Source organism: Aegilops tauschii, chromosome 4 (assembly GCF_002575655.3).
Source record: "Aegilops tauschii subsp. strangulata cultivar AL8/78 chromosome 4, Aet v6.0, whole genome shotgun sequence".
Lineage (NCBI taxonomy): Eukaryota > Viridiplantae > Streptophyta > Magnoliopsida > Poales > Poaceae > Aegilops > Aegilops tauschii.
Genome location: NC_053038.3, coordinates 32,828,691 through 32,854,282, shown reverse-complemented (window position 1 = coordinate 32,854,282; position 25,592 = coordinate 32,828,691).

Here is a 25,592-nt window from a genome sequence, read left to right as displayed (position 1 = left end):
AGTTCACCCTCGGGGCTGAGGGTATGTACCAGTAGCTATGTGTTTGATCTCTCTCTCTCTCGCGCGCGTTCTTGATTCGGCACGATCTTGATGTATCGCGAGCTTTGCTATTATAGTTGGATCTTATGATGTTTCTCCCCCTCTACTCTCTTGTAATGGATTGAGTTTTCCCTTTGGAGTTATCTTATCGGATTGAGTCTTTAAGGATTTGAGAACACTTGATGTATGTCTTGCATGTGCTTATCTGTGGTGACAATGGGGTATTCACGTGATCTACTTGATGTATGTTTTGGTGATCAACTTGCGGGTTCCGTAACATTGTGAACTTATGCATAGGGGTTGGCACACGTTTTCGTCTTAACTCTCCCGTAGAAACTTTGGGGCACTCTTTGAAGTTCTTTGTGTTGGTTGAATACATGAATCTGAGATTGTGTGATGCATATCGTATAATCATACCCACGGATACTTGAGGTGACATTGGAGTATCTAGGTGACATTAGGGTTTTGGTTGATTTGTGTCTTAAGGTGTTATTCTAGTATGAACTCTATGATAGATCGAACGGAAAGAATAGCTTCATGTTATTTTACTACGGACTCTTGAATAGATCGATCAGAAAGGATAACTTTGAGGTGGTTTCGTACCCTACAATAATCTCTTCGTTTGTTCTCTGCTATTAGTGACTTTGGAGTGACTCTTTATTTCATGTTGAGGGATAGTTATATGATCCAGTTATGTTATTATTGTTGAGAGAACTTGCACTAGTGAAAGTATGAACCCTAGGTCTTGTTTCAACACATTGCAATACCGTTTACGCTCACTTTTATCGCTTGCTACCTTGCTGTTTTTATATTTTCAGATTACAAATACTCATATCTATCATCCATATTGCACTTGTATCACCATCTCTTCGCCGAACTAGTGCACCTATACAATTTACCATTGTATTGGGTGTGTTGGGGACACAAGAGACTCTTTGTTATTTGGTTGCAGGGTTGCTTGAGAGAGACCATCTTCATCCTACGCCTCCCACGGATTGATAACCTTAGGTCATCCACTTGAGGGAAATTTGCTACTGTCCTACAAACCTCTGCACTTGAAGGCCCAACAACGTCTACAAGAAGAAGGTTGCGTAGTAGACATCAAGCTCTTTTCTGGCGCCGTTGCCGGGGAGGTGAGTGCTTGAAGTAATATCTTTAGATCTTGCAATCGAATCTTTTAGTTTCTTGTTTTATCACTAGTTTAGTTTATAAAAGAAAAATACAAAAAATGGAATTAAGGTTGCCTCATATGCTTCATCTTTTTAATGTCTTTCGTGAAAATGATGGGAAGGAAAATTGTGCTGAATTGCTAGAAGAAGAATTACATAGAATGCTTGGAATAAAATATGTGAATGATGAGCATGATTGCAATGTTGTTAGTATGAACTCTTTGAATATCCATAGTACTAATGATGATTGCACTAGTCATGATGAAAATGTCTCTTATAAGCATGTCAACTTTTGTGGAATACATGGAGCTTGCAAGTACACACCAAATAGGGAAGATAGATTTTGCAAGAGGCATAAGTATTTGGAAACTAAATGGTTGCAAGAAAGGCTAGATGATTGTGCTGAAAGATTCAATATTTATCGCCATCCTTGTGAACTTTGCAGTGGACATGGTCATTTAAAGCTCCAATGCTATTTGTTTCATGATCAAATCATGTCCAAAAATTGTGATAACTTGATTACCCTTGAGCATCATAAAGAGCTTAGTCTTCTTTTGGGGTATGAAGAAATGAAACGTATAACTGAGGGTATTCCAAAATTTAATCTTGATATATTTCTTGATTTTGATCTAGAAGAAATTTTTATGTATTGTGTGGTGAATTGCATTGAAAATCCTTATATTGCCAATTACATAAAGACAAGAAAACAAATAGAAGATGAAGATAATACTAATGAAAGGGAAGAGACTTCCCAATATCTTCCTATTATTTCTTATGATTAATCAGGTAACGAGGAGGAGCCTTCTATTCAACCAATCTCATTAATAGGGAGCTCCAAAAAGAGGATTAAATCCACACATGATGTGAAGAAGAAAAAGAAAAGATGGAGAAGCAAAGGTAGAAAGGTATCTCTCCCAAATGATGTTGCTCCTATTACTCATTGCGATGATGATAATTGCTATACTATTGGTGCTATCCATACTATTAATGATGAGAGTGATTATGCTTATGATATGAAAAGACACAAGCTTGGGGATGCTATGTTTGATGAGAATGACATGTTTGAGAATATAGTTGCTGCAATTAATGTTTGTCCCAAGCTTGGGGATGCTATGTTTAATGAAGATGATATTTTTAGCCTCCCAAGTTTTGATGAGCAAATTTATTATGATGATAGCATGCCTCCTATTTATGATGATTATTGTGATGACACTTATGCTATAAAAAGTAGTGATGATTATATTTATAAAACTTGTCATGATTATGATTACCTTTTTCTGAACATTACTCTTTTAATGTGGAAACAATTTATAGTATTCGAGTTTCTTATGATACTCCCACTATTCTGAATGAGAAGAATTTTGCTTATGTGGAGAGTAATAAAATTTCTATGCAAGTAGATCATGAAAATAATGCTTTATGTGCTGGTTATATGGTTGAATTCATTCATGATGCTACTAAAAATTATTATGAGAGAGGATCATATGCTTCTACATATTGCAATAATATCAAGTTTCCTCTCTATGTGCTGAAAATCTTGAAGTTATGCTTGTTTTGCCTTCCTATGCTAGTTGATTGTTGTTCCATAAGTTGTTTTCTCACAAAATCCCTATGCATAGGAATTGGGTTAGACTTAAATGTGCTAGTCATATTCTTCATGATGCTCTCTTTATGTTTCGATTCTTATCTTTTATGTGAGCATCATTGAAATCATCATGCCTAGCTAGAAAGGCATTAAAGAAAAGCGCTTGTTGGGAGACAACCCAATATTTACTCCTACTGTTTTTATGTGTTCACATGATTAAGCTACTGTAGTAATCATGTTTTATAGCTTTTGTTTCAATAAAGTGCCCAGTAGAACCTTTGGGAAGACTTGGGTGGAAGTTAATGTGATCTTGCTGTAAAAAACAGAAACTTTGCGCTCACGAGTTTAGCTGTCATTTTTTACAGAAGAGTGATTTTAAGTTGATTCTTTTTGCAGAAGATTAATATACAAATTCCTCAGGTCCACCAATTTATTTCAGAATTTTTGGAGTTCCAGAAGTATACGTTTGATACAGATTACTACAGACTGTTCTGTTTTTGACAGATTCTGTTTTCTATGTGTTGTTTGCTTATTTTGATGAATCTATGAGTAGTATCGGTGGGTATGAACCATAGAGAAGTTGCAATACAGTATATATTACACCAATATGAATTTATAATGAGTTCACAACAGTACATAAGTGGTGATTTATTTTCTTATACGAACGGAGCTTACGAGTTTTCTGTTAAGTTTTGTGTTGTGAACTTTTCAAGTTTTGGGTAAAGATTCGATGGACTATGGAATAAGGAGTGGCAAGAGCCTAAGATTGGGGATGCCCAAGGCACCCCAAGGTAATATTCAAGGATAACCAAGAGCCTAAGCTTGGGGATGCCCCGGATGGCATCCCCTCTTTCGTCTTCGTGCATCCGTAACTTTACTTGGAGCTATATTTTTATTCACCACATGATATGTGTTTTGCTTGGAGCGTCATTTTATTTTCTTTAGTTTTGCTTGCTGTTTGAATAATATCCCAAGATCTGAAATTCTTAAATGTTAGAGAGTCTTCACATGCATAATTATTCGGCTACTCATTGATCTTCACTTATATCTTTCAGAGTAGTTTGTCATTTGCTCTAGTGCTTCACTTATATTATTTTGAGAGTCTTCAGAAGAACATGGTAATTTGCTTTGGTTATAAATCTAGTACTAATATGATAGGCATCCAAGAGGGATATAATAAAAACTTTCATATAAAGTGCATTGAATACTATGAGAAGTTTGATTCCTTATAATTGTTTTGAGATATGAAGATGGTGATATTAGAGTCATGCTAGTGGAGTAGTTGTGAATTTGAGAGATACTTGTGTTAAAGTTTGTGATTCCCGTAGCATGCACGTATGGTGAACCGTTATGTGATGAAGTCGGAGCACGATTTATTTATTGATTGTCTTCCTTATGAGTGGCGGTCGGGGACGAGCGATGGTCTTTTTCTACCAATCTATCCCCCTAGGAGCATGCACGTAGTACTTTGTTTCGATAACTAATAGATTTTTGCAATAAGTATGTGAATTCTTTATGACTAATGTTGAGTCCATGGATTATACGCACTCTCACCCTTCCACCATTGCTAGCCTCTCTAGTATCGTGCAACTTTCGCCGGTACCATACACCCACCATATACCTTCCTCAAAACAGCCACCATACCTACCTATTATGGCATTTCATAGCCATTCCGAGATATATTGCCATGCAACTTTCCACCGTTCCGTTTATTATGACACGCTCCATCATTGTCATATTGCTCTTCATGATCATGTAGTTGACATTGTATTCGTGGCAAAGCCACCTTCATAATTCTTTCATACATGTCACTCTTGATTCATTGCACATCCCTGTACACCGCCAGAGGCATTCATATAGAGTTATATCTTGTTCTAAGTATTGAGTTGTAATTCATGAGTTGTAAGTAAATAAAAGTGTGATGATCATCATTATTAGAGCATTGTCCCAGTGAGGAAAGGATGATGGAGACTATGATTCCCCCACAAGTCGGGATGAGACTTCGGAAGAAAAATAATAAAAAAAGAGGCCATAAAAAAAAGAGAAGGCCCAAAAAAAACATGAGAGAAAAAGAGAGAAGGGGCAATGCTACTATCCTTTTACCACACTTGTGCTTCAAAGTAGCACCATGATCTCCATGATAGAGAGTCTCCTATGTTGTCACTTTCATTTACTAGTGGGAATTTTACATTATAGAACTTGGCTTGTATATTCCAATGATGGGCTTCCTCAAAATGCCCTAGGTCTTCGTGAGCAAGCGAGTTGGATGCACACCCACTTAGTTTCTTTTTGAGCTTTCATACACTTATAGCTCTAGTGCATCCGTTGCATGGCAATCCCTACTCACTCACATTGATATCTATTGATGGGCATCTCCATATCCCGTTGATACGCCTAGTTGATGTGAGACTATCTTCTCCTTTTTGTCTTCTCCACAACCACCATTCTATTCCACCTATAGTGCTATGTCCATGGCTCACGCTCAGGTATTGCGTGAAGATTGAAAAAGTTTGAGAACATCAAAGTATGAAACAATTGCTTGGCTTGTCATCGGGGTTGTGCATGATTTAAATATTTTGTGTGATGAAGATAGAGCATAGCCAGACTATATGATTTTGTAGGGATAGCTTGCTTTGGCCATGTTATTTTGAGAAGACATGATTGCTTTGTTAGTATGCTTGAAGTATTATTGTTTTCATGTCAATATTAAACTTTTGTTTTTAATCTTATGGATCTGAATATTCTTGCCACAATAAAGAAAATTACATTGAAAATTATGTTAGGTAGCATTCCACATCAAAAATTCTGTTTTTATCATTTACCTACTCGAGGACGAGCAGGAATTAAGCTTGGGGATGCTTGATACGTCTCCAACGTATCTATAATTTTTGATTGTTCCATGCTATTATATTATCTCTTTTGGATGTTTAATGGGGTTTACTAAGCACTTTTATATTATTTTTGGGACTAACCTATTAACCTAGAGCCCAGTGCCAGTTTATGTTTTTTCCTTGTTTTTGAGTATCGTAGAAAAGGAAAACCAAACGGAGTCCAATTGACCTGAAACTTGACGGAGCTTATTTTTGGACCAGAAGAAGGCCATGGAGTAAAAGAGTTGGGCTGAAGAGTCCCGGGCTGCCCACGAGGGTGGGAGGCGCGCCCACCCCCTGGGTGCGCCCCCTACCTCGTGGACAGCCCGGAGACCCCCCTGACTTGTTCTCGACGCCAAAACCTCTTATATATACAGAAACCTCTAGAAAATAACCTAGATCGGGAGTTCCACCGCCGCAAGCCTCTATAGCCACCAAAAACCAATCAGGACCATGTTCCGGCACCCTGCCGGAGGGGGGAATCCCTCACCGGTGGCCATCTTCATCATCCGGCGATCTCCATGACGAGGAGGAAGTAGTTCACCCTCGGGGCTGAGGGTATGTACCAGTAGCTATGTGTTTGATCTCTCTCTCTCTCTCGCGTTCTTGATTCGGCACGATCTTGATGTATCACGAGCTTTGCTATTACAGTTGGATCTTATGATGTTTCTCCCCCTCTACTCTCTTGTAATGGATTGAGTTTTCCCTTTGGAGTTATCTTATCGGATTGAGTCTTTAAGGATTTGAGAACACTTGATGTATGTCTTGCATGTGCTTATCTGTGGTGACAATGGGGTATTCACGTGATCTACTTGATGTATGTTTTGGTGATCAACTTGCGGGTTCCGTAACGTTGTGAACTTATGCATAGGGGTTGGCACACATTTTCGTCTTGACTCTCCGGTAGAAACTTTGGGGCACTCTTTGAAGTTCTTTGTGTTGGTTGAATAGATGAATCTGAGATTGTGTGATGCATATCGTATAATCATACCCACGGATACTTGAGGTGACATTGGAGTATCTAGGTGACATTAGGGTTTTGGTTGATTTGTGTCTTAAGGTGTTATTCTAGTATGAACTCTATGATAGATCGAACGGAAAGAATAGCTTCGTGTTATTTTACTATGGACTCTTGAATAGATCGATCAGAAAGGATAACTTTGAGGTGGTTTTGTACCCTACCATAATCTCTTCGTTTGTTCTCTGCTATTAGTGACTTTGGAGTGACTCTTTATTGCATGTTGAGGGATAGTTATATGATCCAGTTATGTTATTATTGTTGAGAGAACTTGCACTAGTGAAAGTATGAACCCTAGGCCTTGTTTCAACGCATTGCAATACCGTTTACGCTCACTTTTATCGCTTGCTACCTTGCTGTTTTTATATTTTCAGATTACAAATACTCATATCTATCATCCATATTGCACTTGTATCACCATCTCTTCGCCGAACTAGTGCACCTATACAATTTACCATTGTATTGGGTGTGTTGGGGATACAAGAGACTCTTTGTTATTTGGTTGCAGGGTTGCTTGAGAGAGACCATCTTCATCCTACGCCTCCCACGGATTGATAAACCTTAGGTCATCCACTTGAGGGAAATTTGCTACTGTCCTACAAACCTCTGCACTTGGAGGCCCAACAACGTCTACAAGAAGAAGGTTGCGTAGTAGACATCAGTCCTCAAGCAATTCAGTTGACAAACTGAAGTAATAGAAGAAAAACTTTTACAAACTTTGTTTGACCTTGTTGTTGCCAATATGGATAGCCAACATTCAGGTTTTCGGCAAAGATTATAAATGAACCATATTCACAATAACATTTAGGTCTCACATTTACTCATACCAATGGCAAAATCAACTAGCAAGCAATAATAATAAATCTCGGATGACAACACTTTTTCAAAACAATCATGATATGATATAAAAAATGGTATCTCACTAGCCCTTTCTGAGACCGCAAAACATAAATGCAGAGCACCCCTGAAGGTCAAGGACTGACTAGACATTGTAATTCATGGTAAAAGAGATCCAGTCACACTCATACTCAATATCAATTAATAGCAAAGCATACAAATTAAATTGGTGCTCTCTAACTGGTGCTTTTTATAAGAGGATGATGACTCAACAACAAAAGTAAATAGATAGGCCCTTCGCAGAGGGAATCATGGATTTATAGAGGTGCCAGAGCTCGAGTTTCAAAACAGAGATGAATATAATTTTGAGCGGTATGCTTTCATTGTCAACATAACAACCAAGAGATCTCGGTATCTTCCATGCTAGATACATTATAGGCGGTTCCCAAACAGAATGGTAAAGTTTTTACTCCCCTCCACCAACAATCACACTCCACGGCTTGTCCGAAACAACGGGTACCGTCCATACCAACAATAGTCCTGGGGGAGTTTTGTTTGAAATTATATTTTGATTTGATGTGAGCATGGAATTGGGCATTCCGAATACCAGCCACTTTCTCGTGAATGACAAGTGAATTAACACTCATCGTGAGAATGACCCACCTAGCATGGAAGATACTGGCAGCCCCCAGTCGCTACATGAGCGATTCAGGCATACAAAACAAAATATCATTTGAAGGTTTAGAGTTTGGCACATGCAAATTTACTTGGCACGACAGGTAAATACTGCATATAGGTAGGTATGGTGGACTCACATGGAACAACTTTGGTTTTAAGGAAGTGGATGCACAAGCAGTATTCCCGCTTAGTACAAATGAAGGCTAGCAAAAGATTAAGGAGTGATGTCTACTACACAACTTGTTCTTGTAGACTCGTGTTGGGCCTCCAAGCGCAAAGTTTTGTAGAATAGTAGCAAATTTCCCTCAAGTGGATGACCTAAGGTTTATCAATCCGTGGGAGGCGTATGATGAAGATAGTCTCTCTCAAACAACCCTGTAACCGAATAATAAAAAGTCTCTTGTGTCCCCAACACACCAAATACAATGGTAATTTGTATAGGTGCACTAGTTTGGCAAAGAGATGGTGATACAAGTGTAATATGGATAGTAGATATTGATTTTTGTAATAGGAACAATAAAAAACAGCAAGGTAGCAATTGATAAAATGGAGCACAAACGGTATTGCAATGCTTGAAAATGAGGCCTAGGGTCCGTAATTTTGCTAGTGCAATCTCTCAACAATGCTAATATAATTGGATCATATAACCATCCCTCAAAGTGCGATGAAGAATCACTCCAAAGTTCCTATCTAGCGGAGAACATAAGAAGAAATTGTTTGTAGGGTACGAAACCACCTCGAAGCTATTCTTTCCGATCAATCTATCCAAGAGTTCGTACTAAAATAACACCAAATAATTTCAGATTCATAATACTCAATTCAACACAAAGAACCTCAAAGAGTGCCCCAAGATTTCTACCGGAGAAACAAAAACAAGAACGTGCATCAACCCCTATGCATAGATTACCCCAATGTCACCTCGGGAATCCGCGAGTTGAGTGCCAAAACATATATCAAGTGAATCAATACGATACCCCATTGTTACCACGGGTATTCATAGCAAGACATACATAAAGTTTCAAATCCGTAAAAGTATTCAATTCGATAAAACGAAATCTCAAAGGGAAAACTCAATTCATCACAACAAGATAGAGAGGGAAAACACCATATGATCCGACTATATTAACAGAGCCCGCGGTACATCAAGATCGTGACATCTCAAGAACACGAGAGAGAGAGAGATTAAACACATAGCTACTGGTACAAACCCTCAGCCCCGAGGGTGGACTACTCCCTCCTCATCATGGTGGCCGTCGGGATGATGAATATGGTCACCAGTGATGATTTCCCCCTCCGGCGGAGTATTGGAATGGGGTCTAGATTGGTTTCTCATGGCTACAAAGCCTTGCGGTGGTGGAACTTCTGATCTAGGGTCTGCGCGAGGGTTTCTGGAATATTTGACGATTTATAGGACGAAGAGGGGGTGCGGGAGGCCACCGAGGTGGGCACAACCCACCAGGGCGCGCCTGGGGGCCCAGGCGCGCCCTGGTGGGTTGTGCCCCCCTCGGGGCACCCCCCAGGTGCTGCTCTGGCTCATTGGATGTCTCCTGGTGCATAAAAAATCCACAAAAAGTTTCGCGGTGTTTGGACTCCGTTTGATATTGATTTCCTGCGATGTAAAAAACAAGCAAAAAACAACAACTGGCACTGGGCACTGGGTCAATAGGTTAGTCCCAAAAAATGATATAAAGTTGCTATAAAATGATTGTAAAACATCTAAGAATGATAATATTACAGCATGAATACTTCATAAATTATAGATACATTGGAGACGTATCAGCATCCCCAAGCTTGCCGATGCTGCCACCAGCAATACCATGAAGTGACGACCACTAGTCTAGCCACCGGGATCTCAGACTGAATATGGTTTCCCCCCTCAAACATTAACTGTTCCATATTGACAGAGTTGGAACAATCACAAGCAAAAAAAATGGTAATCAAATAAAGGAGACCAAGCTCTTCCCAGACATGTTTGATCCTATGAAATTTGAATAGACAATGTTGTATATCTTTCGCACTTGACGAGCAAATCAGCGTTGAGCACTAGTTGAAACTTGTCTATTTGCAAGGACTCCCAAATAGGGAAGCATATCATGTAGGACCTTCCAAATGAAAATTTCAATCTTGACTGGCACACCGAGACTCTAGGTTGTTGCCAGACCGGGTTTACTCGAACCCGTCCTTGCTCATCAGTGCGAGAAAACTGCTGACCATAGCGATGCTCCCATTCACAGTGATAGGCAGACCTGACTGAAAAAGTGCCAAACTTAGTGTACTGCCACAGAACAGAATATCCAAACCCTTGCACATTGAGAGATATTTGCAAGATATGGTGTGCATCGACCAAGTTGAAAACATCTGAATTAAAGCTTTGTCCTATTGCCCACTATGAGGATCAGTAAGTTCCTCGATTTTTGTCAACATAATCCGTCCCCTACTTCCGTTCCAAAAATAACTCTCCCGAAGGTTTCATTCCGTTTGGACTCCGTTTGATATTCCTTTTCTGCGAAACACTGAAACAAGGGAAAAAACAGAAACTGGCACTGGGCTCTGGGTTAATAGGTTAGTCCCAAAAATAATATAAAAGTGCATAGTAAAGCCCATTAAACATCCAAGATGGATAATATAATAGCATGAATACTTCATAAATTATAGATACGTTGGAGACGTATCAGCATCCCCAAGCTTAATTCCTGCTTGTCCTCGAGTAGCTAAATGATAAAAGAAATAATTTATGAAGTGTGAATGCTAGCAGGTGCATAAGTTTGATCAATGATAATTTCAATCACCTTTTCTAGCATCATTATATGTAATAACAGTAGCTCAACTCATAGAACTTTTCATGATCAAGTAACAAACTATTCACATGTTAAAGTATAGATCACAAACTTTCTTGAAAACTAACAAACCGTGTTATTAGTCATCAAACAATTACAATTCATCTTATTTTCAGGAAGAGTCTATGTCAGAGCTTTGATTTAGCAAACTTCACTTACTCAACTATCATTTAGTCTTCCATGATTGCTACCACTCAAAGCATATTTTTAGAACAAATAGTATTCATCGAACACAGAGAAAGATAGGGGCTTAATGTTTCGCCTCCCAACCTTTTACCTCAAGGGTAATGTCAACAGTAATAATTCATGATCAAATATATTTGAATGAACATATATGCTTAGATCTTTCCATCACATGATGCTTGCCAACTAAAGAGTAGGTTGGAATGAGAAGGAATACTACTGACTCTTGCATAAAACTAAAAGATAGGCCCTTCGCAGAGGGAAGCAGGGATTTGCAGAGGTGCCAGAGCTTGGAGCAAAAACTGAGATGAAAATAATTTTGAGAGGTATGCTTTCATTGTCAACATAACAACCAAGAGTTCCCAATATCTTCCATACTAGATACATCATAGGCGGTTCCCACGCAGAAAGGTAAAGATTTTACCCCCCCTCCACCAACGATCACACTCCACGGCTTGTCCGAAACAACGGGTGCCGTCCAACTATCAACATTCCTGGGGGAGTTTTGTTTAAATTATTTGCAAATTTGTTTTTGATCTTTTGATCATAGGACTGGGCATCCCAGTTACCAGCCATTTTCTCGTGAATGATGAGCGGAGTCCACTCATCATGAGAATAACCCACCTAGCATGGAAGATACTGGTAGCCCCTAGTCACTACATGAGCGATTCAGGCATACAAAACAGATTATTATTTGAAGGTTTAGATTTTGGCACATGCAAATTTACTTGGAACGGCAGGTAAATACCGCATATAGGTAGATATGGTGGACACTCATGGAAGAAACTTGGTTCAAGGAATTTGGATGCATAAGCAGTATTCCCGCTTAGTACAGATATTTTGGCTAGCAAAGGATTCTAAATAGCAAGCACCACATGTTAGAGGATCCATAACAATATAACTTCTATACAAATATACCCAAGCATAACTCATTATGTTGTCTTCCTTGTCCAACTTCAACTAATTTGCTCAGGTTTGAAAATAATTAATGGGGCTCACAATCATAGAAGATGTCCAATATAGTATATTTATATGTGAAATCTCTCTTCCTTCAATATTCTTTCATGAATTGTTCAAGTGACCAATACAATGTTTGCCAACCTTCAATAAATCTACCACCTCTACTTCTTATATGTGAAGGCATTACTCCCCATGGGAAAGGCATATGAAATATATATAGTTTCAGATTTATGACATTCAAATCATTCAACCATTTACTCATAGGATATAAGTGAAGCACACGAGTAAATGACAAACTACTCCAAAAAGATATAAGTGAAGATCAATGAGTAGTTAAATAATTATGTAGCTATGTGAAGACTCTCTCTCTCTCATTTAAGAATTTTAGATCTTGGGATTTTATTCAAACATCAAGCAAAGCTAAAGAAAATAAAATGACGCTCCAAGCAAAACACATATCATGTGGTGAATAAAAATATTGCTCCAAGTAAAGTTACCGATGAACGAAGACGAAAGAGGGGATGCCTTCCGGGGCATCCCCAAGCTTAGGCTCTTGGTTATCCTTGATTATTACCTTGGGGTGCCTTGGGCATCCCCAAGCTTAGGCTCTTGCCACTCCTTATTCCATAGTCCATCGAATCTTTACCCAAAACTTGAAAACTTCACAACACAAAACTCAACAGAAAACTCGTAAGCTCCGTTAGTATAAGAAAATAAATCACCACTTAGGTACTGTTGTGAACTCATTCTAAATTCATATTGGTGTAATATCTACTGTATTCCAACTTCTCTATGGTTCATACCCTCCAATACTACCCATAGATTCATCAAAATAAGCAAACAACACAATGAAAACAGAATCTGTCAAAAACAGAACAATCTGTAGTAATCTGTATCAAACGCAAACTTCAGGAACTCAGAAAAATCTTCCAAAATAGGATGACCTAGATAATTTGTTTATTGACCTACTGCATTTGGAATCAGTATTTTATCACGTTCTGGTGATTTTAAACAATTATTTTCGTGAACAGAAAGTTTCTGGAATTTTCAGCAAGATCAAATAACTATCATCCAAGAAGATCCTATAGGTCTTACTTGGCACAAACACTAATTAAAACATAAAACCACATCTTAACAGAAGCTAGGTGGGTTATTTATTACTAAACAGAACCAAAAAGCAAGAGACTAAAATAAAATTGGGTTGCCTCCCAACAAGCGCTAACGTTTAACGCCCCTAGCTAGGCATGATGATTTCAATGATGCTCACATAAAAGATAAGAATTGGAATATAAAGAGAGCATCATGAAGAATATGACTAGCACATTTAAGTCTAACCCACTTCCTATGCATTGGGATTTTGTGAGCAAACAACTTATGGGAACAATAATCAACTAGCATAGGAAGGCAAAACGAGCATAACTTCAAAACTTTAAGCACATAGAGAGGAAACTTGATATTATTGCAATTTCTACAAGCATATGTTCCTCCCTCATAGTAATTTTTAGTAGCATCATGAATGAATTCAACAATATAACCAGCACCAAAAGCATTCTTTTCATGATCTACAAGCATAGAAATTTTATTACTCTCCACATAAGCAAATTTATTCTCATCAATAGAAGTGGCAGCAAACTCAACAAAATAACTATCATGTGAAGCATAATCCAATTGAAAATTAAAATCATGATGACAAGTTTCATGGTTATCTTTATTCTTTATAGCATACGAGTCATCACAATAATCATCATAGATAGGAGGCATGCTTTCATCATAATAAATTTGCTCATCAAAACATGGGGGACTAAAAATATCATCTTCATTAAATGTAGCATCCCCAAGCTTGGGACAAACATTAATTGCAGCAAATATATTCTCAAAAACATCATCTTCATCAAACATAGCATCCCCAAGCTTGGGCCTTTTCATATCATAAGCATAATCACTCTCATCATTAATAGTATGGATAGCACCAATAGTATAGCAATTATCATCATCACAATGAGTAATAGGAGCAACATCATTTGGGAGGGATACTGATACGTCTCCAATGTATCTATAATTTTTGATTGTTCCATGCTATTATATTATCCATCTTGGATGTTTTATGGGCTTTACTGTGCACTTTTATATTACTTTTGGGACTAACCTATTAACCCAGAGCCCAGTGCCAGTTCCTGTTTTTTCCCTTGTTTCAGTGTTTCGAAGAAAAGGAATATCAAACGGAGTCGAAACGGAATGAAACCTTCTGGAGAAGTTATTTTTGGAAAGAAAGCAATCCGGGGGACTTGGAGTGCACGTCAGGAAAGCAACGAGGGAGGCACGAGGCAGGGGGGGCGCCCACCCCCTTGGGCGCGCCCTCCACCCTCGTGGGCCCCTCGTGGCTCCCCTGACGTATTTCTTCCGCCTATATATATCCATATACCCAAAAACCATTGGGGAACAGAATAGATCGGGAGTTCTGCCGCCGCAAGCCTCTGTAGCCACCAAAAACCAATCGGGACCCTGTTCCGGCACCCTGCCGGAGGGGGGATCCCTCACCGGTGGCCATCTTCACCATCCCGGCGCTCTCCATGACGAGGAGGGAGTAGTTCACCCTCGGGGCTGAGGGTATGTACCAGTAGCTATGTGTTTGATCTCTCTCTCTCTCTCTCTCTCTCTCTCTCTCTCTCTCGTGTTCTTGATTCGACACGATCTTGATGTATCGCGAGCTTTGCTATTATAGTTGGATCTTATGTTGATCCTCCCCCTCTACTCTCTTGTAATGGATTGAGTTTTCCCTTTGAAGTAATCTTATCGGATTGAGTCTTTAATGATTTGAGAACACTTGATGTATGTCTTGCCGTGCGTATCTGTGGTGACAATGGGATATCACGTGATTCACTTGATGTATGTTTTGGTGATCAACTTGCGGGTTTCGCCCATGAACCTATGCATAGGGGTTGGCACACGTTTTCGTCTTGACTCTCCGGTAGAAACTTTGGGGCACTCTTTGAAGTACTTTGTGTTGGTTTGAATAGATGAATCTGAGATTGTGTGATGCATATCATATAATCATACCCACGGATACTTGAGGTGACATTGGAGTATCTAGGTGACATTAGGGTTTTGGTTGATATGTGTCTTAAGGTGTTATTTTACTACGAACTCTAGGGCTGTTTGTGACACTTATAGGAATAGCCCAATGGATTGATCGGAAAGAATAAATTTGAGGTGGTTTTGTACCCTACCATAATCTCTTCGTTTGTTCCCCGCTATTAGTGGCTTTGGAGTGACTCTTTGTTGCATGTTGAGGGATAGTTATATGATCCAATTATGTTATTATTGTTGAGAGAACTTGCACTAGTGAAAGTATGAACCCTAGGCCTTGTTTCCTAGCATTGCAATACCGTTTACGCTCACTTTTATTATTAGTTACCTTGCTGTTTTTATATTTTCAGATTACAAAAACCTATATCTACCATCCATATTGCACTTGTATCACCATCTCTTCGCCGAACTAGTGCACCTATACAATTTACCATTGTATTGGATGTGTTGGGGACACAAGAGACTCTTTGTTATTTGGTTGCAGGGTTGCTTGAGAGAGACCATCTTCATCCTACGCCTCCCACGGATTGATAAACCTTAGGTCATCCACTTGAGGGAAATTTGCTACTGTCCTACAAACCTCTGCACTTGGAGGCCCAACAACGTTTACAAGAAGAAGGTTGTGTACTAGACATCAAGCTATTTTCTGGCGCCGTTGCTGAAGAAGTTAGTACTTGAAGGTATATCTTTAGATCTTGCAATCGAATCTTTTAGTTTCTTGTTTTATCACTAGTTTAGTCTATAAAAGAAAACTACAAAAAAAATGGAATTGAGTTTGCCTCATACGCTTCATCTTTTTAATATCTTTCGTGGGTATGATGGAAAGGAAAGTTGTGCCAAAGTGTTAGAAGAAGAATGGATTAAAATGTTTGGCACTAAATCTTTGAATGAGGAGCATGATTGCAATGTTGTTAGTATGAACTCCTTGAATATCCATAGTACTAATGATGACTGCACTAGTTATGATGAAAATGTTTCCTATAAACATGTCAATTTTTGTGGAGTGCATTGGGTTTGCAAGTACACACCAAATAGGGAAGATAGATATTGCAAGAGGCATAAGCATTTAGAAACTAAATGGTTGCAAGAAAGGCTAAACGTTAGTGCTGAAAATTTAAAATATCTTAGCCGTACTTGTGAACTTTGCAATGAACATGGTCATTTAAATATCAAATACAAATTGTTTCATGATCGAATCGTGTCCAAAAATTGTGATGACTTGATTTCCCTTGCACATTATAATGAACTTAGTTTGCTTTTGGGTTATGAAGAATTGAAACGTCAAACTAAGATTATTCCAGAATATAGCGTCGAGAAATTCCTCGATATTGATCTAGAAGAAATTTATATGTATTGTGCGGTGAATTGCAGTGAAAATCCTTATATTGCCAATTACATAAAGAAAATAAAACAAATAGAGGATGAAGAGAATACTAACAAAAGGGAAGAGAATTCCCAATATTCTCCTATTATTTCTTATGATGAATCAGGTAACGAGGAGGAGCCTTATATTCAACCAATCTCATTAATAAGGAGCTCCAAAAAGAGGATTGAACCCACACATGATGTGGCGAAGAAGAAGAAAAGAAAAAGGAAGAGAGGTAAAAATATTTCTCTCCCAAATAATGTTGCTCCTATTATTGTTGTGCCTCATGAAAATGAATCAAAAATAATTGTGGAAGATGATGCACTTGATGATGATCTCGTTATGCCTATTGCTTGTTGTGATGATTATGATTGGGAAGATAATGATACTTCTTATGATCTTGAAAATCTTTTTGGCACTTGCTTGGAAGAATATGATAATTGCTATACTATTGGTGCTATCCTTACTATTAATGATGAGAGTGATTATGCTTATGATATGAAAAGGCCCAAGGTTGGGGATGCTATGTTTGAAGAAGATGATGTTTTTGAAAATATATTTGCTGCAATTAATGTTTGTCCCGAGCTTGGGGATGCTAAGTTTAATGAAGATGATATTTTTAGTCTCCCAAGTTTTGATATGCAAATTTATAATGATGATAGCATGCTTCCTACTTATGATGATTATATTGATGAAAGTGGGTTTGGAAGAGTGTCAACTTTAGGAAGTAATGATCCCACTATTTTGGAGGATGTTGAATCTTATAATATTTATGAAAGTGGATTTGGAGAGGTCATGACTTTATTTAGTGATGTATCCACTATCTTGGAAGAGGTTTCAATCGATTATGATGAGAACAAAGTTGCTACTTATGATGATTATTGTGATGAAACTTATGCTATAAAAAGTAGTGATGATTATATTTATAAAACTTGTCATGATCATGATTACCCTTTTTCTGAACATTACTCTTTTAATGTGGAAACAATTTATAGTATTCAAGTCTCTTATGATACTTCCACTATTCCGAATGAGAAGAATTTTGCTTATGTGGAGAGTAGTAAATTTTCTATGCTTGTAGATCATGAAAAGAATGCTTTAGGTGCTGGTTATATTGTTGAATTCATTCATGATGCTACTGAAAATTATTATGAGGGAGGAATATATGCTTGTAGGAGTTGCAATAATATCAAGTTTCCTCTCTATGTGCTTAAAGTTTTGAAGTTATGCTTGTTTTACCTTCCTATGCAAGTTGATTCTTGTTCCCATAAGTTGTTTGCTCACAAAATCCCTATGCATAGGAAGTGGGTTAGACTTAAATGTGTTATTCATATTCTTCATGATGCTCTCTTTATGTTTCAATTCTTATCTTTTATGTGAGCATCGTTGAAATCATCATGCCTAGCTAGGGGCGTTAAACGATAGCGCTTGTTGGGAGGCAACCCAACTTTATGTTAGTTTCTTGCTTTTTGGTTCTGTTTAGGAATAAATAATCCATCTAGCCTCTGTTTAGATGTGTTTTTATGTTTTAATTAGTGTTTGTGCCAAGTAGAACCTTTGGGAAGACTTGGGTGAAGTCTTTATGATCATGCTGTAAAAAAAACAGAAACTTTAGCGCTCACGAGATTAGTTAAAACTTTTTACTGGAGAGTGATATTTAGTTGATTATTTTTGCATATGATTACTAGACAATTTCCTCAGGTCCACCAATTTATTTTAGAATTTTTGGAGTTCCACAAGTTTGCGTTAGTTACAGATTACTACAGACTGTTCTGTTTTTGACAGATTCTTTTTTCGTGTGTTGTTTGCTTATTTTGATGAATCTATGGCTAGTAAAATAGTTTATAAACCATAGAGAAGTTGTAATACAGTAGGTTTAACACCAATATAAACAAAGAATGAGTTCATTACAGTACCTTGAAGTGGTGTTTTGTTTTCTTTCGCTAACGGAGCTTACGAGTTTTCTATTGAGTTTTGTGTTGTGAAGTTTTCAAGTTTTGGGTAAAGATTCGATGGACTATGGAATAAGGAGTGGCAAGAGCCTGAGATTGGGGATGCCCAAGGCACCCCAAGGTAATATTCAAGGATAAACAAGAGCCTAAGCTTGGGGATGCCCTGGAAGGCATCCCCTCTTTCGTCTTCGTTCATCGGTAACTTTACTTGGAGCTATATTTTTATTCACCACATGATATGTGTTTTGCTTGGAGCGTCATTTTATTTTCTTTAGCTTTGCTTTCTGTTTGAATAAAACACCAATATCTGAAATTCTTAAATGTTAGAGAGTCTTCACATAGTAACATAATTATACAATTACTCATTGATCTTCACTCATATCTTTTGGAGTAGTTTGTTGTTTGCTCTAGTGCTTCACTTATATCTTTCAGAGCACGGCGGTGGATTTATTTTGAAGAAATATATGAACTCTCATGCTTCACTTATATTATTTTGAGAGTCTTAAACAGCATGGTAATTTGCTTAATCCTAATATGCTAGGTATTCAAGACTAGTAAAAACTTTCTTATGAGTGTGTTGAATACTAAGAGAAGTTTGATGCTTGATGATTGTTTTGAGATATGGAGGTAGTGATATTAAAGTTGTGCTAGTTGAGTAGTTGTGAATCTGAGAAATACTTGTGTTGAAGTTTGCAAGTCCCGTAGCATGCACGTATGGTAAACTTTATGTAACAAATTTGAAACATGAGGTGTTCTTTGATTGTCCTCCTTATGAGTGGCGGTCGGGGACGAGCGATGGTCTTTTCCTACCAATCTATCCCCCTAGGAGCATGCGTGTAGTGCTTGGTTTTTGATGACTTGTAGATTTTTGCAATAAGTATGTGAGTTCTTTATGACTAATGTTGAGTCCATGGATTATACGCACTCTCACCTTTCCATCATTGCTAGCCCCTTCGGTACCGTGCATTGCCCTTTCTCACATTGAGAGTTGGTGCAAACTTCGCCGGTGCATCCAAACCCTGTGATATGATACGCTCTTTCACACATAAACCTCCTTATATCTTCCTCAAAACTGCCACCATACCTACCTATTATGGCATTTCCATAGCCATTCCGAGATATATTGCCATGCAACTTTCCACCGTTCCGTTTATCATGACACGCTCATCATTGTCATATTGCTTTGCATGATCATGTAGTTGACATAGTATTTGTGGCAAAGCCACCATTCATAATTCTTTCATACATGTCACTCTTGGTTCATTGCATATCCCGGTACACCGCCGGAGGCATTCATATAGAGTCATACTTTGTTCTAGTATCGAGTTGTAATCATTGAGTTGTAAATAAATAGAAGTGTGATGATCATCATTTTCTAGAGCATTGTCCCAAGTGAGGAATAAAAAAGAAAGAGAGAAAGGCCATAAAAAAAAGAGAAGGCCCAAAAGAGAGAGAGAGAGAGAAAAATAGAGAAGGGACAATGTTACTATCCTTTACCACACTTGTGCTTCAAAGTAGCACCATAATCTTCATGATAGAGAGTCTCTTGTTTTGTCACTTTCATATACTAGTGGGAATTTTTCATTATAGAACTTGGCTTGTATATTCCAACAATGGGCCTCCTCAAGTGCCCTAGGTCTTCGTGAGCAAGCAAGTTGGATGCACACCCACTTTGTTTCTTTTGTTGAGCTTTCATATATTTATAGCTCTAGTGCATCCGTTGCATGGCAATCCCTACTCCTTGCATTAACATCAATCGATGGGCATCTCCATAGCTCATTGATTAGCCTCGTTGATGTGAGACTTTCTCCTTTTTTGTCTTCTCCACATAACCCCCATCATTATATTCTATTCCACCCATAGTGCTATATCCATGGCTCACGCTCATGTATTGCGTGAAGGTTGAAAAAGTTTGAGATTACTAAAGTATGAAACAATTGCTTGGCTTTTCATCGGGGTTGTGCATGATGAGAGCATTCTTGTGTGACGAAAATGGAGCATGACCAAACTATATGATTTTGTAGGGATGAACTTTCTTTGGCCATGTTATTTTGAGAAGACATGATTGCTTAGTTAGTATGCTTGAAGTATTATTATTTTTATGTCGATATTGAACTTTTATCTTGAATCTTATGGATCTGAATATTCTTGCCACAATAAAGAAGATTATATTGATAAATATGTTAGGTAGCATTCCACATCAAAATTCTGTTTTTATCATTTACCTACTCGAGGACGAGCAAGAATTAAGCTTGGGGATGCTGATACGACTCCAACGTATCTATAATTTTTGATTGTTCCATGCTATTATATTATCCATCTTGGATGTTTTATGGGCTTTACTATGCACTTTTATATTACTTTTGGGACTAACCTATTAACCCAGAGCCCAGTGCCAGTTCCTGTTTTTTTCCCTTGTTTCAGTGTTTCGAAGAAAAGGAATATCAAACGGAGTCGAAACGGAATGAAACCTTCTGGAGAAGTTATTTTTGGAAAGAAAGCAATCCGGGGGACTTGGAGTGCACGTCCGGAAAGCAACGAGGGAGGCACGAGGCAGGGGGGGCGCGCCCTCCACCCTCGTGGGCCCCTCGTGGCTCCCCTGACATATTTCTTCCGCCTATATATATCCATATACCCAAAAACCATCGGGGAACAGAATAGATCGGGAGTTCCGCCGCCGCAAGCCTCTGTAGCCACCAAAAACCAATCGAGGCCCTGTTCCGGCACCCTGCCGGAGGGGGGATCCCTCACCGGTGGCCATCTTCATCATCCCGGCGCTCTCCATGACGAGGAGGGAGTAGTTCACCCTCGGGGCTGAGGGCATGTACCAGTAGCTATGTGTTTGATCTCTCTCTCTCTCTCTCTCTCTCTCTCTCTCTCGTGTTCTTGATTCGGCACGATCTTGATGTATCGCGAGCTTTGCTATTATAGTTGGATCTTGTGTTACTTCTCCCCCTCTAGTCCCTTGTAATGGATTGAATTTTCCCTTTGAAGTAATCTTATCGGATTGAGTCTTTAATGATTTGAGAACACTTGATGTATGTCTTGGCGTGCGTATCTGTGGTGACAATGGAATATCACGTGATTCACTTGATGTATGTTTTGGTGATCAACTTGCGGGTTTCGCCCATGAACCTATGCATAGGGGTTGGCACACGTTTTCGTCTTGACTCTCCGGTAGAAACTTTGGGGCACTCTTTGAAGTACTTTGTGTTGGTTTGAATAGATGAATCTGAGATTGTGTGATGCATATCGTATAATCATACCCACGGATACTTGAGGTGACATTGGAGTATCTAGGTGACATTAGGGTTTTGGTTGATATGTGTCTTAAGGTGTTATTTTACTACGAACTCTAGGGCTGTTTGTGACACTTATAGGAATAGCCCAATGGATTGATCGGAAAGAATAACTTTGAGGTGGTTTCGTACCCTACCATAATCTCTTCGTTTGTTCTCTGCTATTAGTGACTTTGGAGTGACTCTTTATTGCATGTTGAGGGATAGTTATATGATCCAGTTATGTTATTATTGTTGAGAGAACTTGCACTAGTGAAAGTATGAACCCTAGGCCTTGTTTCAACGCATTGCAATACCGTTTACGCTCACTTTTATCGCTTGCTACCTTGCTGTTTTTATATTTTCAGATTACAAATACTCATATCTATCATCCATATTGCACTTGTATCACCATCTCTTCGCCGAACTAGTGCACCTATACAATTTACCATTGTATTGGGTGTGTTGGGGACACAAGAGACTCTTTGTTATTTGGTTGCAGGGTTGCTTGAGAGAGACCATCTTCATCCTACGCCTCCCACGGATTGATAAACCTTAGGTCATCCACTTGAGGGAAATTTGCTACTGTCCTACAAACCTCTGCACTTGGAGGCCCAACAACGTCTACAAGAGGAAGGTTGTGTAGTAGACATCAGATACCTTTCTACCTTTGCTTCTCCGTGTTTTGTTTTTCTTCTTCACATCATGTGCGGGTTTATCCCTCTTTTTTGAGCTCCTTATTGATGAGATTGGTTGAATAGAAAGCTCCTCCTCGTTACCTGATTCATCATAAGAAATAATAGGAGGATATTGGGAAGTCTCTTCCCTTTCATTAGTATTCTCTTAATCTTCTATTTGTTTTCTTTTCTTTATGTAGTTGGCAATATAAGGATTTTCAATGCAATTCACCGCACAATACATATAAATTTCTTCTAGATCAAAATCAAGAAGTTTATCATGGGCAAATACTGGAAGATAGTTAGTTATACGTTTCATTTCTTCATAACCCATAAGCAAACTAAGTTCATTATGATGTGCAAGGGAAATCAAGTAATCACAATTTTTGGACACTATTAGATCATGAAACAATTTGCATCGGATATTTAAATGACCACTTTCATTGCAAAGTTCACAAGTACGGCCAAGAAAATTTAAATTTTCAGCACAAACATCTAGCCTTTCTTGCAACCATTTAGTTTCTAAGTACTTGTGTTTCTTACAAAATCTATCTTCCCTTTTTGGTATGTATTTGCAAATTCTATGCACTCCACAAAAATCGACATGCTTATAAGAGATATTTTCATCATGACTAGTGCAATCATCATTAGTACTATGGATATTCAAGGAGTTCATACTAACAACATTGCAATCATGCTCATCATTCAAAGATTTAGTGCCAAACATTTTATAGACTTCCTCTTCTAGCACCTTGGCACAATTTTCCTTTCCATCATGCTCACGAAAGATATTAAAAAGATGAAGCGTATGAGGCAAACTCAATTCCATTTTTTTGTAGTTTTCTTTTATAGACTAAACTAGTGATAAAACAAGAAACAAAAAGATTCGATTGCAAGATCTAAAGATATACCTTCAAGCACTCACCTCCCCGGCAACGGCGCCAGAAAAGAGCTTGATGTCTACTACACAACCTTCTTCTTGTAGACGTTGTTGGGCCTCCAAGTGCAGAGGTTTGTAGGACAGTAGCAAATTTCCCTCAAGTGGATGACCTAAGGTTTATCAATCCGTGGGAGGCGTAGGATGAAGATGGTCTCTCTCAAGCAACCCTGCAACCAAATAACAAAGAGTCTCTTGTGTCCCCACCACACCCAATACAATGGTAAATTGTATAGGTGCACTAGTTCGGCGAAGAGATGGTGATACAAGTGCAATATGGATGGTAGATAAAGGTTTTTGTAATCTGAAAATATAAAAACAGTAAGGTAACTATTGATAAAAGTAAGCGAAAACGGTATTGCAATGCGTTGAAACAAGGCCTAGGGTTCATACTTTCACTAGTGCAAGTTCTCTCAACAATAATAACATAATTGGATCATATAACTATCCCTCAACATGCAACAAAGAGTCACTCCAAAGTCACTAATAGCGGAGAACAAACGAAGAGATTATGGTAGGGTACGAAACCACCTCAAAGTTATTCTTTCGGATCGATCTATTCAAGAGTCCGTAGTAAAATAACACGAAGCTATTCTTTCCGTTCGATCTGTCATAGAGTTCGTAACAGAATAACACCTTAAGACACAAATCAACCAAAACCCTAATGTCACCTAGATACTCCAATGTCACCTCAAGTATCCGTGGGTATGATTATACGATATGCATCACACAATCTCAGATTCATCTATTCAAACCAACACAAAGAACTTCAAAGAGTGCCCCAAAGTTTCTACCGGAGAGTCAAGACGAAAACGTGTGCCAACCCCTATGCATAGGTTCATGGGCGGAACCCGCAAGTTGATCACCAAAACATACATCAAGTGAATCAATAGAATACCCCATTGTCACCACGGATATCCCACACAAGACATACATCAAGTGTTCTCAAATAATTTAAGACTCAATCCGATAAGATAACTTCAAAGGGAAAACTCAATCCATTACAAGAGAGTAGAGGGGGAGAAACATCATAAGATCCAACTATAATAGCAAAGCAAGCGATACATCAAGATCGTATCACCTCAAGAACATGAGAGAGAGAGATCAAACACATAGCTACTGGTGCATACCCTCAGCCCCGAGGGTGAACTACTCCCTCCTCGTCATGGAGAGCGCCGGGATGATGAAGATGGCCACCGGTGAGGGATCCCCCCCTCCGGCAGGGTGCCGGAACAGGGCCCCGATTGGTTTTTGGTGGCTACAGAGGCTTGCGGCGGCGAAACTCCCGATCTATTCTGCTCCCCGAAGGTTTTAGGGTATATGTGAATATATAGGCAAAAGAAGTTGGTAAGGGGAGCCACGAGGGGCCCACGAGGGTGGAGGGCGCGCCCAGGGGGTGGGCGCGTCCCCCTACCTCGTGCCTTCCTCGTTGCTTCCCTTACGTACACTCCAAGTCTTCTGGATTGCTTCCGTTCCAAAAATAACTCTCCCGAAGGTTTCATTCCGTTTGGACTCCATTTGATATTCCTTTTCTACGAAACACTGAAACAAGGGAAAAAACAGAAACTGGCACTGGGCTCTGGGTTAATAGGTTAGTCCCAAAAATAATATCAAAGTGCATAGTAAAGCCCATTAAACATCCAAGATGGATAATATAATAGCATGAATACTTCATAAATTATAGATACGTTGGAGACGTATCATCCCCTTGGTGGGATCACCTTACGGTTAGCTCTAGATGGAATCCAAGGGCCCTGACAATTTTTCCCCTCCAATTACTATTCTCCATATACATCCTCTTTTAAAAGTTTGGATCCCCGCCACTATACTCTGCCATGTATAAGAGCAACCACTCTTTGGGACTGCTTTCAAAACCTCTTCGTCTGGATAATACTTCACACTTAGGACACGTGCACATAGGGATTATGGATTCTGGAGTAATCGCCAACACAACTTTGTTAACATAGCAAGATTAAAGTTGTGAAGATCGATCTCTAAATCACATACCCCCTATCTTCTTTGTTACGCACATCTTCCACCATGAGATCCAATGCATTCTTTTCTTTGTTTCATTATCTCCCCACCAAAATCCCAATATCTCATCCGAGATGACCTTGCA